The sequence below is a fragment of the Dioscorea cayenensis genome, chromosome 8 (genome assembly GCF_009730915.1).
Source record: "Dioscorea cayenensis subsp. rotundata cultivar TDr96_F1 chromosome 8, TDr96_F1_v2_PseudoChromosome.rev07_lg8_w22 25.fasta, whole genome shotgun sequence".
Classification (NCBI taxonomy): domain Eukaryota; kingdom Viridiplantae; phylum Streptophyta; class Magnoliopsida; order Dioscoreales; family Dioscoreaceae; genus Dioscorea; species Dioscorea cayenensis.
The window spans coordinates 7,585,063-7,598,448 of NC_052478.1; the positions used below are offsets into that span (position 1 = coordinate 7,585,063).

General features: G+C 35.6%; 1 pseudogene; it reads left to right on the forward strand.

Annotated features, from left to right (window-relative positions):
* The first annotated feature begins 6,418 nt into the window (after window positions 1-6,418).
* LOC120267233 lies at window positions 6,419-13,039 on the forward strand (annotated as a pseudogene).
* Window positions 13,040-13,386: the final 347 nt, after the last annotated feature.

Here is a 13,386-nt window from a genome sequence, read left to right on the forward strand (position 1 = left end):
GATCATTTGATATTGTTTCATGTTATTGTTTCATGTCAATTTTAACTGTCACGCCCCGAACCCAGCTCTATGGAACCGGGACGCCAACAAACGACCGTACACCTACAAGGCCGAAACCAAGTAGACATACAAGGCCTCAAAACCTGATCTAAAACAAAACAAAGAATCAAACTCAGTGACATCAAATCAATTCTCACCAAATCAATTCTTACCAAACAGGAAATTTCATAATTTTATCCTCAAATTAAAATCAAATCAATTCTCAACAAACCCTAACCCTAACTAGTAGCACGTCACAAACAAGCATAAGAAAGAGCAAAAACAAAAATAACTCAGAACCCTACTTCAAAAATAACAGTGAAACGAAATTCGTGACGACATGACCCTTCTCCCATCTTCGCCACCGACACCACCCACAAATAGGGAGAGGAAGAGATGAGGCAAGTCTCTCTCCCCCGTTTTTTTTAACAGTGATCTAAAACCGAAGAAGGTGAAGAGTCGGGTAGGGTTTCAGAACTAAAAAAAATGAGGTGAAGAGACGGCTAGGGTTGTGAAACTAAAAAACAAAAACCACCGGCTAGGATTGAAAGTAAAACCAATGGCTAGGATTACAAATAAAAGCAATGGCTAGGATTTGATTAAGGGGTGGGGCTCACAATCTCCCCTCCTTTAAAAGAGTTTAGTCCTCTAAACTCAAATGTGCTCCATCGAAGCAAACTTCCAGTCAGATTCAGACCATACTATAGTGTAAGTGTCATTTAACTAGCATTTAAACCGCAAATACAAAACCACCATTGCAATACATTAGCATCCCTTATTTGGAAACATCAATGTGTGTAGCATCCCATGGATATGATGACTAAATCAACCAGATTTTGAAAATTAAGATCCTAGTTTTTTTTTTCCCTTTTTTGTCAACTGAAATCCATGTCACATGCTTACAGCCACCTAACATGAGTATCAAAGATCAAATTTTACATCCATCAAGCATCATAACATCAAAATTATACATATACTCAAGTCCACAACAATATTTGAACACTCTAAAATTTTCTCATTGATTGAAAAGCATAAACAAATTAAAACCAACCAAGAACCACTAAGTAACTACCAAGCTTAAACTTGCTTGAATTATCCTCAATCAAATATTTGGAATCTAATCATCAAAATTGATCAAATCTTCCTAAATACTATGGTATGATCCTTTACAGTTTTTTTTTTTACAATACAACAATGAGGCTTATTTCACCTTCCAAGTACATAAATATTATGTAGATTATCCACTAATTCACAAAATCAATGCAACTAAACACACTAAAATATCAAATTATAAGAAGTTTACTCCTCAAAGATTTCAAGCATTAATTGGCCAGCAATGCACCAAATTATACTCAACAACCAAGCGGAGACTAGGGACAAGCACACATTAACCTCTTGGGATTTTTCCTAATTATATCAATGTTTAACTTGAAAAATATCATCATTCCTCTTTCAAATAAATTCAGACCCACCAAGCTACAATGTGATCAAATTCCAAAATATTCTTAGCCCTCCTCAAATTATAGCATCAATCTAAATCTCACGTGATTTCAGCACATTTATTTTTCAGGAAAGTCTTACAAAATCAGGAATATCTTCCAAAATACAAATCCAATAATAAAGATATTTTACAGACAATTAGCTAAGGTCATAACAAACATTTCTTATATTTAACACTTTGGTTAATTCGGCTTGCAAAGTCATGAGAAGTACCATTCACTCTTCAAGTCTTGCACAACAGTAACAACCAAGATAGACCTATTAATAGGAGCATATCTCTTAAGATACAAATCTAATAAATTTAAAATTTTGCAAGTAGATAGATAACAATAAATGCCACAATTCTCTAGTTTTAAACTTCCCCAAATTCTATATCTATAGTCTCTGAATTTGGACAAAATTTCAGGCAGCTCAAATCAAAATCTTGAAAGTCACAATTCTTATGCTTCAATATACAACAATACAAGAGTGGTCAAATAACAAATCGAGACTAACAAGCAATAGTATTAAACAAAAAGATTTTTAGAAGGGTACAAATGCAAAAAGTTCAACTATTATTCTACACTCCCAAATATTTATTATTGCGAGGATACAATAGCAATTACCCACTCTAAAAGCCATATCAATAATTCCAACATGATCAATGAGTACTAAAATCCTCATAACTTCAGATACACTTTTCCAAATCACAAATTTCAAAATTCTGGGAAAAATAGACACCTAACACTATGACATAACCGAAACTCACACAATTTAGAGTACTACACAATTTATAACATTTAATTAAATGTCCAACTATTTCGGTAGGCTTGTAATTCAGACGTATCCTTTTCAAATATGAATATCTCTCAATACAAATTTTCAAAAGCAATAATATTTTACATGCAGTCAGATAGCTCAGTAATGCATCACTTTATTATTTTATGCTATATCAAATACAACATCTAGTACCATGAGAAACACCAAACAAACTTCAGATTCTACACAGTAATATCATTGGGAACAACTACACTAATAATGCTATAACTTTTAAACGACTCATCCAAAGAATCTAAATTTTTACAAGTATCTAGAAAACATCAAACTCTATAACTTTGTTATGTTACTCTTCTCCAAATTTCATGTACAAGACCATCAAAGTTTCTAAGCAATCTTTATGTTTTCTGCAGAAATATTATTGAGCACATCTATAGAAATATGATCATATCTCACAATTTACATGGCTAAAAATTCTGAAATTTCGCAGAGTCAAAGATAAAATAGTCCTCTATAACTTTATTATATAAATATAAATCTAAATCAGAACTAAAAACTATGAAATTAATCAAAACAGGCTCAAGGTCTGAACAGAGATCCTGTCTGCGCCACCTGCGTCTAAAAATTTATAATTTACAGAATACTACTCCAAAAATTCTGAAATTTGTCAGCAAGATAAACAAGACCTCGGTCGTCTATTTTGGTCCCTTCCATATTCTGTCTCCAGATCTTCCAAATAAATTAGGGATCTCTACTATGCTAACAGGAAATTTCAGAATTTTATCCTCAAATTAAAATCAAATCAACTCTCACCAAACCCTAACCCTAACTAGTAGTACGTCACAAACAAGCATAAGAAAGAGAAAAAACAAAAATAACTTAGAACCTTACCTCAAAAATAACAGTGAAACGAAATCCGTGACGATATGACCCTTCTCCCATTCTCGCCACTAACACCACCCGCAAATAGGGAGAGGAAGAGATGTGGCAAGTCTCTCTCTCCCCCTTTTTTTTAAACGGTGATCTAAAACTGAAGAAGGTGAAGAGTTGGTTAGTGTTTCAAAACTAAAAAAAATGATGTGAAGAGACAGCTAGGGTTTTGAAACTAAAAAACAAAAACCAACGGCTAAGATTCAAAGTAAAACCAATAGCTAGGATTAAAATAAAAGCAATGGCTAGGATTTGATTAAGGAGTGGGGTTCACATTAACAACAAACAATGGATGACAAATTGAGATTCCTGGGCATACATATAGAGACATAATTTAAACGAATGTAAAAGCAATTTTCAACTTTTCTAGCACAATATATATATATATATATATATATATATATATATATATATATATATAAATCCGCATCTTCTACGGAGGCCCACAAGTGTTATTAGATTGACATCCAACTGCACCCTCCCCCTTTCCCATCTCCCACTTTCTCTTTAAATCTTAACACTATTTGTTCCTCGCAAAATCTCTTTCTTACTTTTTTTTTTCATATCTTCAAAGTCTATCAATGATATTTAGCATATTAATATATATATATATATATATCAACCATATGAATTGTGCTTTTTAAGAAAAATAAAAATCAAATTTGTTATTATCAATAACTTTAGTGCTAGCAACGACTACTTATGAAAAGTTATGAAAATAGTGAATGACAGACCCAGAGTCAAATTCTTCTATCTACTGTACTATTGCTATAATGTGCATACAATGTAGGACATTGTATATAGTAATGTTCATTCATTGTTCACAGGTCCTCCTGTGGGACGATGTCATTTCTTTCCCCTCTAGAATTGCATGGTAGGGGGATTTATTAACTTGATTTGATTTTTGAAATATCTTCCAAGCATGCACATGATAGAATTCTAATCACCTCATGTGATGTCTGGTCGAGTTAATAAATTCTTAAAGGTTCGTTAAGCCACTATAATTGGTACATCACCATATCTGCATGTCGCTTGACACTCTTTATGAAGCAGGACTTGTTGTCTTTGTTAAAAAAAATAATAAAAAAATAAAATAACCCATAGTGCTAATAACCAAAATTTACATTTCAACTAAGTTTTTAATTGCCCACAAACATATAATATGAATAAATAATTTTTTTATAAAATACATGCGTGAAGAGGGATTAGAGCTTCTGCCCTCCCATACAAAACTTCATTATTACTTTTCTGGTGGGTTATATCAACATAGGCAAACTAATAATTTTTTAGATATATCCATAAAACCATTTTCTCAATGTACATTCTGGAACTCATAAAATTTGTATTAAAAAAAAAAAGCATATATATCTTTTTCTGCACTTGTCATCCCCTCACGGCAAATAATATCTCTGAAATGCTCGGGCATATTTAATTGCGCAATAAAACTTAAAATTCAAAAGTTTTTAATCATTTTATGTGCTATGAAAATAGTTGTTAAAAATATAAAATTTGTAAGATTTTTTTTTTATTTTTTATTAATTCATTTGGTAAACTTATCTTTTCAGACTTTCAACAATTACAATTTTATGTCTTTTTATTGGCTTCAATATTTTTTGATACATTTAAGCCCTTTTAATTTATATTATTTGGAAATCTTAGTTTCTTCTATTTATAGACATAAATTTATTATTCGATTTTACTTATGTGAAATTTTTTTTATTTTAAACTAAAAAATAATAAAATAATAAAAAATGAAGGCAGTTTACTTACTTACTTAAGGATTAAAAGAATAATTTTATTTATTATTAATAATGATGTATTATAAGAATTAAAATAACAGAAAGTATACTTATTTAGGGACCAAAAGGGGCATTTTCACTTATTAACCAAACGGCAAACCTAATGTTCATTAGGTGGAGGATTAAAATTTTTGAGTTATAAAAATTAAAAAGACTAGAGGTAAGGTAAAATAATTGGATGTAACAAAATGAAAAAAACTAACTAAGAGGGCAATTTTATCAATTTATATTTTAAATTATTAATGAGATAATAAATAATTCTCAAAACTATTATGTATTATTTCTTGGTTGGTGTACAGTGGCATCATCATCAACATAAATCCACCACCTTTCTCCACACATGCCCACAAACTCCGAACTCTTCAATCTTCATCCATGGTCTTCTCCGGCGAGCAACTACTGCCTCACAAAGTCAAATGCCGGCACACGACGTTGGTTGAAGTCAAATTACATGCTATATATCAATATTGGGCTCAAAATAGCTACAGAGTGGAGGGTGAACATTGCTACAATTTTTACTGGCTGCATTAGGGCCAAGAAAGTTGTAGAGCAATGTATAAATGACAATAGCCGGAGAATTGATCAAATAATAATTAATTTGAAGCGTAACCATGATCTGAACAACATCATGAGTGCAACTACCCAAATTTATGGTGTATTTATCACAAAGAGTCTCTCTCTCTCATTTTTATTTTATTTTTATATTTTTTTAAATTTTTTCTCATAATTTTTTCTTGCACCTATGATCAACTGTGTAGGGTATTTATAGTTTTTAGGAGAAGGTTAAAATCTTAACTCATGTAGGTGAGAATCATCTAAAATAAATAAAACCATTTAACAATGCAATTCATCACAAATAATTTGTAGGAAAAATCATATGAAAATTAACCCCAGAACTCAAATTTAAAAATTAATATTCATATTGGATTCGTGATGAATAGCATTTCTTAAAACCATTACATCAACAAAATCGGTTTTTCAAAAATTTCCCTATTTTATTAAAAATTCTCATCATTGTCTATTTGTCACCACCTCCATCACAAATACCAACCGCACAATTTTTCTTAATAAATAAAATATATACTATCTGATTTAATAAAAAAAATGATACAAAGCATCTTCCCCTCCAGTCCAACTAGCCAAACCAAACAATTTTTTTTATTTATTTATTTACCTTCTCCTTTACTAACACTACCAACCCAAAAATTTTTTTTTTAATGATGAAAATAAACCATCTAAATTCAGTAATAAATAAAAACCTTTTTTATTTATTATATTTATCATTTCGGTCCCATTTTTACCAACTACCGTGAATGATGCACAATGTGGTTATTTTTGTAACATGGCCTGTCACTCAGCATATTTATGATATATATGCAGCCAAAACATGGAAATCCAAAACACAAAACCTAGCTAACAACACCTTGAAGCTCCAACCTGTTCACCCATGGCGTTCTCCGGCGACCAAGCACCACCCCATATCGCCCTAATCCCAAGCTCCGGAATGGGCCATCTCAACCCTTTATGCCGTCTCGCCGCCACTCTTGCCACCCGAGGCTGCCATGTGTCCCTCTTCATCTTCCATCCAATGGTTTCCTCCGCTGAGTCCAACTCCATCACCACCCTCTTGTCCACCTTCCCTTCCATCCACCCCATCCACCTCAACATAGTCCCACTCACCGGTCATGGAGATCCATTCATTCTCCAGTTTGAAGCCATTCGCCAGTCTGCTCACCTCCTACTCCCTCACCTCACTACAGCTTCTACTTCACCAATTACTTCCATTATCGTCGACATCTCATTATCTTCCACCTTGTTACCGGCCATCTCTCCGACAGGGATCAGTAGTTTCATTTATTTCATTTCATCAGCGTCAATGCTCGCTCTCTGTGCTTACTTTCCCACTCACATTGACATTGATCAGAACAAATGTTGGAGATGATGATGTTGAAGACATTAAGCTTATTTCAAAACAAATAAAAAGTGGAGAAGAATGAAGAAGTAATTCACAGTTTATAACTGAAGCAAAAAAGGAAGAGATCTTGTTCTGTTTCAAAGCCTTCTCATTTCATTTTCACGTGCAACTCACATGGGTGTTACATTATGCCACATCAACACAAGTTGTTATAACTGAATCATCGGCTTTGTACAATCAGAGAGAAGCTATATAAAGCTCTCTTTTCATTGTTACCCATCATCTTGAAATCAATGGAAACTTCTTTTCTCCTTCATCTCCTTCGTCTTTTCTTTTCTCTCAATTAAGCAATTGGAGTTCTTGTGTGGATCTTTAGTTTTCCTGCAGATTTGCTTCATTGAAGGAAGCTTCAACTCAAGTAGCATGAATTCCAATCTCTGCAGGTCAAGAGCTTCAAGGCCAATTCAGTGAGTTGAATCTTTGTTTTTGTTCTATTTCAACAACAAAAGAAGCAAAGATCATGTGGAGGTCCTGTTGGATTTTACATTTTGGTACAGTGGGCCCTATATGGGCTTTATATGGGCTTAGGGGTCTTACACCAAAAAGTCTCAAGACTTAGTGGCTCAACCTCTATAGCTATATATAAACCCATTACAATTCTATTACACAACCGATGTGGTACTATATTTCCAACACCCTCCCTCAAGTTTAACTGCGGTCGAACTTGCACAGACTTGTACTCCAGAGGTCTGTTTACCAGGACTTGTACACTACTTGTGTCTCAGAGGTCCTATTTTAACTTGACTTGTGTTCCTTCTGGAACCTCAGAGGTCTTTTTACTAGGTCCCACTATAACTTGTCTTTTTTTTTTTATCAGAATCAATTATTTTTTTTTCCCTGAAGCTCTGATACCATGTTGGATTTTACATTTTGGTACAGTGGGCCCTATATGGGCTTTATATGGGCTTAGGGGTCTTACACCAAAAAGTCTCAAAACTTAGTGGCTCAACCTCTATAGCTATATATAAACCCATTACAATTCTATTACACAACCAATTTCCAAAAGGATCATTATAAGCAGGGATGTAAAATTCGAGGAAGACAAACACTGGGAGTGGGATCAAACACATGAACAAGGTGTACTTTGTGATTTGGATTGTGGAGATAATGAAATAGTTGAGGAAAACACAGAACCAGTCATAAATGAACAAGAAACTCTTGGTTCTTCAGTCCCAAGAAAGATCCGAAGGTAGAAACAGGGACGTCCCACCAATATGGATGAATAACTATGAAGTCGGTGAAGGGCTTTTCGATGATGATTCCGCTCACTTAGTGATGCTTAGCGATGTTGATCCGATTCATTATCAAGATGCGAGTGAAGGAAGAGAAGTGGAGAAAAAGCGATGGACATTGAAATGGATGCGATAAAGAAGAATGACACTTGGGAATTAAGCGATTTACCCGAAGGAGGAAAGAAAGTTGGAGTAAAGTGGATCTTCAAAAACTAAATTTGATGAAAAAGGAGAAGTCGATAAATACAAAGATAGACTTGTGGTAAAGGGATATGCTCGGGGAGTATGGGATAGACTACACGTAAGTATTTGCACCGTAGCAGCGGATGGAGACAGCTCGTTTGGTGCTCGGATTTGCAGACTCAAAAAAAGTTGGTCCGTCTACCAGTTAGATGTGAAGTCAGCGTTTTTACATGGTCATTTACAAGAAGATGTTTATGTGGAACAACCATGTGGATATGTACAGAAGGGAAGTGAGCAGAAAGTGTACAAATTGAAAAAGGCATTATACGGGCTAAAGCAAGCTCCACGTGCTTGGTACAGTCGTATAGAAGCCTATTTCTTAAAGGAAGGTTTTACAAAGTGTGACTATGAGCATACATTATTTGTCAGAGAAGATGAAGCTATGTTAATTGTAAGTTTGTATGTTGATGATCTTCTTGTTACTGGCAATAATGAACTATTGATTGCAGAATTCAAAAATTCCATGAAGCAAGAGTTTGATATGACAGATCTTGGAAAGATGAAGTATTTTCTTGGCCTTGAAATTGAGCAGAGATCAACTGGGATTTTTATCAGTCAAAAGAAATATACTTTGGAGGTGCTAAAAAGATTTGGCATGGCAGAAAGCAATCCTGTTCATAATCCAATTGATCCTGGCAGTTTGCTTACGAAGGAGGAAAAGGCTGATCAGGTAAATAAGACTTACTTTAAACAAATAGTGGGTAGTCTTATGTATCTTACAGCTACACGACCAGATATAGCATTTGTGGTTAGTCTAATTAGCAGATACATGGAAACTCCTACTGAGCTTCATCTACAGGCAGCAAAAAGGGTTTTCAGATATTTGAAAGGAACTGTTGGGTTTCGAATTTTTTATAGAAAAGGAGGAGGAGATGAGCTTATTGCCTACACTGATAGTGATTATGCTAGAGACTTAGGAGACAGAAAAAGCACATCAGGATATGTGTTTTTGTTGAGTTCAGGAGCTATATCATGGTCATCTAAAAAACAACCTGTAGTAAGTCTGTCAACTACAGAGGCAGAATTTATAGCTGCAGCCTTTTGTGCTTGTCAAGCAATATGGTTAAAAAGAGTGTACCAAAAGCTGGATAAAAATCAAGGTGAAACAACTATTATTTATTGTGATAATAGTTCTGCAATTAATTTATCCAAAAATCCAGTGATGCATGGTCGCAGCAAGCATATAGATGTGCGTTTCCATTTTCTTCGTGATCTCACGAAGGCTGGAACTATGAAATTGGTTCATTGTGGAACTCAAGAGCAATTGGCGGACATTATGACAAAGCCACTTAAGTTGGAAGCTTTCTTGAAGTTGCGTGAACTCTTGGGAGTTTGTTCAGAGAATGATGTAAACTAAATGCTAGCATTTAGTTTAAGGGAAGGATTGTTAGGATTTTGTTAATAAATCCCTATTATTATTAGGATTTAGTCAATAAATATGTTGATTAAATTAGTTTTTGCATATCATGAGTTTGTTAGATATGGTTTCTTATCTCTTTGTATTTAAATTAGTTGGTTTGTAAGGCTTTTATATAGCCATCGTTGTTGATAATAAATGGGGGGATTTTTCTTCTTAAAAACTCTTGTAATTCTTATCACTTGGTATCAGAGAGGTTGCGGTGAGTTTTAATTGAAGAAAACAGAAGCAGCAGTCTTCGTGTCATTGCAATTCATGGCGACAGATAACTCGTTCGTCCAGCCGGCAATTCCTAAATTTGATGGCCATTATGATCATTGGGCAATGCTTATGGAAAACTTCTTGCGGTCAAAGGAGTACTGGAACTTGGTAGAGAATGGCATACCTATGGTGGCAACAGGGGTGGTTCTCACAGATACAGAGAAGAAGCACTATGAAGATCAAAAGTTGAAAGACTTGAAAGCTAAGAACTATTTGTTTCAGGCATTAGATCGCTCAATTCTAGAGACAATCCTTACAAAAGATACATCAAAGGATATATGGGACTCTATGAAGCAAAAATATCAGGGAACCACTCGAGTTAAACGTGCTCATCTTCAAGCATTGCGAAAGGAGTTTGAAACATTGCACATGAAAACAGGTGAGACTGTGAATGAGTACTTTGCTCGGGTACTTACCATAGCTAACAAGATGAAAGCTAATGGAGAAGATAAGGGAGATGTTGCTGTTGTTGAAAAGATTCTGAGATCAATGACTTCCAAGTTTGATTACATTGTCTGTTCTATCGAGGAGTCTAAAGATACAAGTACATTGACTATTGATGAATTGCAAAGTAGTTTGCTTGTGCATGAACAACGCATGAGCTCCAATGATGAAGAAGAGCATGCTTTGAAGATTTCTTATGGAGGAAGAAGACAAGGACGTGGTAGAGGCAGAGGACGTGATAGAGGCAGAGGAGGTTTCAACAAAGCTATGGTGGAGTGCTATAACTGTCACAAGCTTGGACATTTTCAATGGGAATGTTCAAGCAAGGGGGAAGAGGCTAATTATACGTGAAAACACATGAAGAGATGTTGTTGATGGCACATATGGATGTTGATAAAGGTACTAATGAAGATACATGGTTTCTTGATTCGGGTCAGTAGCAATCACATGTGTGGGAAGGAAGAGTATTTTTTTCGATTTTGATGAAAAAAATACAAAGATTCGATAAAAGCTTGGCAATAATTCCGACCTTTTGTCATTGCGGGGAAGGGAAATATTAGAATGAAGGTGAATGGAATTGTGCGAGATCATCACAGGGGTGTTTTTTTGTGCCGAACTTAAAAAAATAATCTCTTGAGCATTAGGGCACTGCAAGAAAAAAAGGCCCCGACTATTATGTTTCAACAAGATAAATGTAAGGTATTTCATCCTAAGAAAGGTCCGATAATGGAGACAATGATGCGGTCTAATCGAATGTTCATATTAGCGTGCCACTTCTCTTCCTTTGCCATCGGTTTGCTTTTAGCACAATTCATCGAGGATGAAATGCGACTTTTGGCATTGTAGATATGGACACTTGAGTCACAAAGGCTTGCAGACTCTTCAGCAAAAAAAAATGGTAGATGGTTTGCCATCAATAAAGTCTCCTTGAAGCTGTGTAAAGATTGTTTGGTGGGGAAGCAACAACGAGATTCTTTTCCAAGGAAGAGTACATGGAGAGCGTCACAAATTCTTCAGCTAGTCCATGCTGATATTTGTGGACCAATCAAGCCTATCTCTAACAAACGAATAAGAGGTATTTACTTACTTTTTATCGATGACTTTAGCGAGAAAAAAACATGGGTTTATTTTTTTGGCGGAAAAAAAGCAGTCGTTCTTTGCTGTTTTTAGAAGCTTTAAAGTTCGAGTTGAGAAGGAAGCAAACTTGTTCCTCAGTTGTTTGCGCACAGATCGTGGAGGAGAGTTTACATCCAAGGAATTTACAAGTTTTTTTGTATTGCTAATGGCATCCAACGACAATTGACTACTGCTTACACACCACAATGTAGCGGAGTCGATGAAAGGAAAAATAGAACCATTATGAATTTGGTTCGCAGCATGCTCTCCGAGAAAAAACTTCTCAAGACTTAGTGGCTCAACCTCTATAGCTATATATAAACCCATTACAATTCTATTACACAACCGATGTGGTACTATATTTCCAACAGGTCCCTGGAGTTGGAGTTATTCCAATGGCTTCACTCCCTCTTCCACTGCACAACCTCAGTGATCTCTTCACCACCCAGTTCATCGACAATGGACGTGCTCTCATGCAAGCCAAGGGAATCTTGATAAACACCTTTGAAGCTCTAGAACCAGAGACTCTCACAGCGCTCAATAATGGAGTTGTGTTGCCTGGGCTCCCTCCCGTCATTGCTGTTGGGCCAGTGAAGCAATTCCTATTATTGAAGGGAACATCGTCCCCGGCGTTGCCATGGCTTGATGCACAGCTGGAGAGGTCGGTGGTGTACGTGAGCTTTGGTAGCAGGACGGGGATGTCAGTTGAGCAAATCAGAGAACTGGGAATTGGGTTGGAGAGGAGTGGAGCTAAGTTCTTGTGGGTGGTTAGAACGAAGAAGGTGGATAAAGAGGAAGCTCAAGTGGAGTTAGAGGAGTTATTATAGGAGAGGAATTGGTGAAGAGGATTAAGGAGAAAGGATCAATGGTGGTGCATGGGTGGTTGGAACAAGAGGAGATCTTGAAGCATGGAGCTGTGGGTGGGTTTGTGAGTCACTGTGGTTGGAACTCTGTGACTGAGGCGGCGATGCATGGAGTGAGGATGCTGGCGTGGCCTCAGGGAGGAGGAGATCAGAGGGTGACTGCTGAGGTGGTGAGGAGGAGTGGGTTGGGGATTTGGGTGGAGGAGTGGAGCTGGGGAGGTCATGAAGGTAAGCTGGTGAAGGGGGAGGAGATTACTGAGAAAGTGAAGGAGTTGATGGAGAGCCCGGTGGTGCGCTCGTCGGCGGCGAGGGTCGCGGCGGAGGCTGTGAAAGCTGTTGGAGAAGGTGGAAGCTCTGAGAAAAACTTGGCTGAGTTCATTGCTAAGTTGAAGGTGTGAACTGTTGTTATTATTATTAATGAATTAATGACTGTTGTGTTTTTAATTATGTGGGGTTTTATAATAATAAATGGTTTTTAATAAATTTATCTTGCTTTGTTTCTCTGTATTTGTAACTTTCTTTTGATGGCGATTGAGTGCGAATACCGGGAATTATTGGTTTTTAGTCAACGGAGATGTCCAATTTTAATTGGTTGGGGTCCATCAGTTGTAATTATTTAGGGAATGCGTTTATTTATTTATTTATTTTTTTTTAAATATTAAATTTTATTTTTATTTTTCATTAGTTTTTAAATATTTAACTTTTATTTTTTTAAAAAAATATATATATAAATTCCACTAGTTTTTTAATATTAAAATTTAATTTCTTTAAAAAATCACAGGTTTTCTAGTTTTTTAAATTAAAATACATT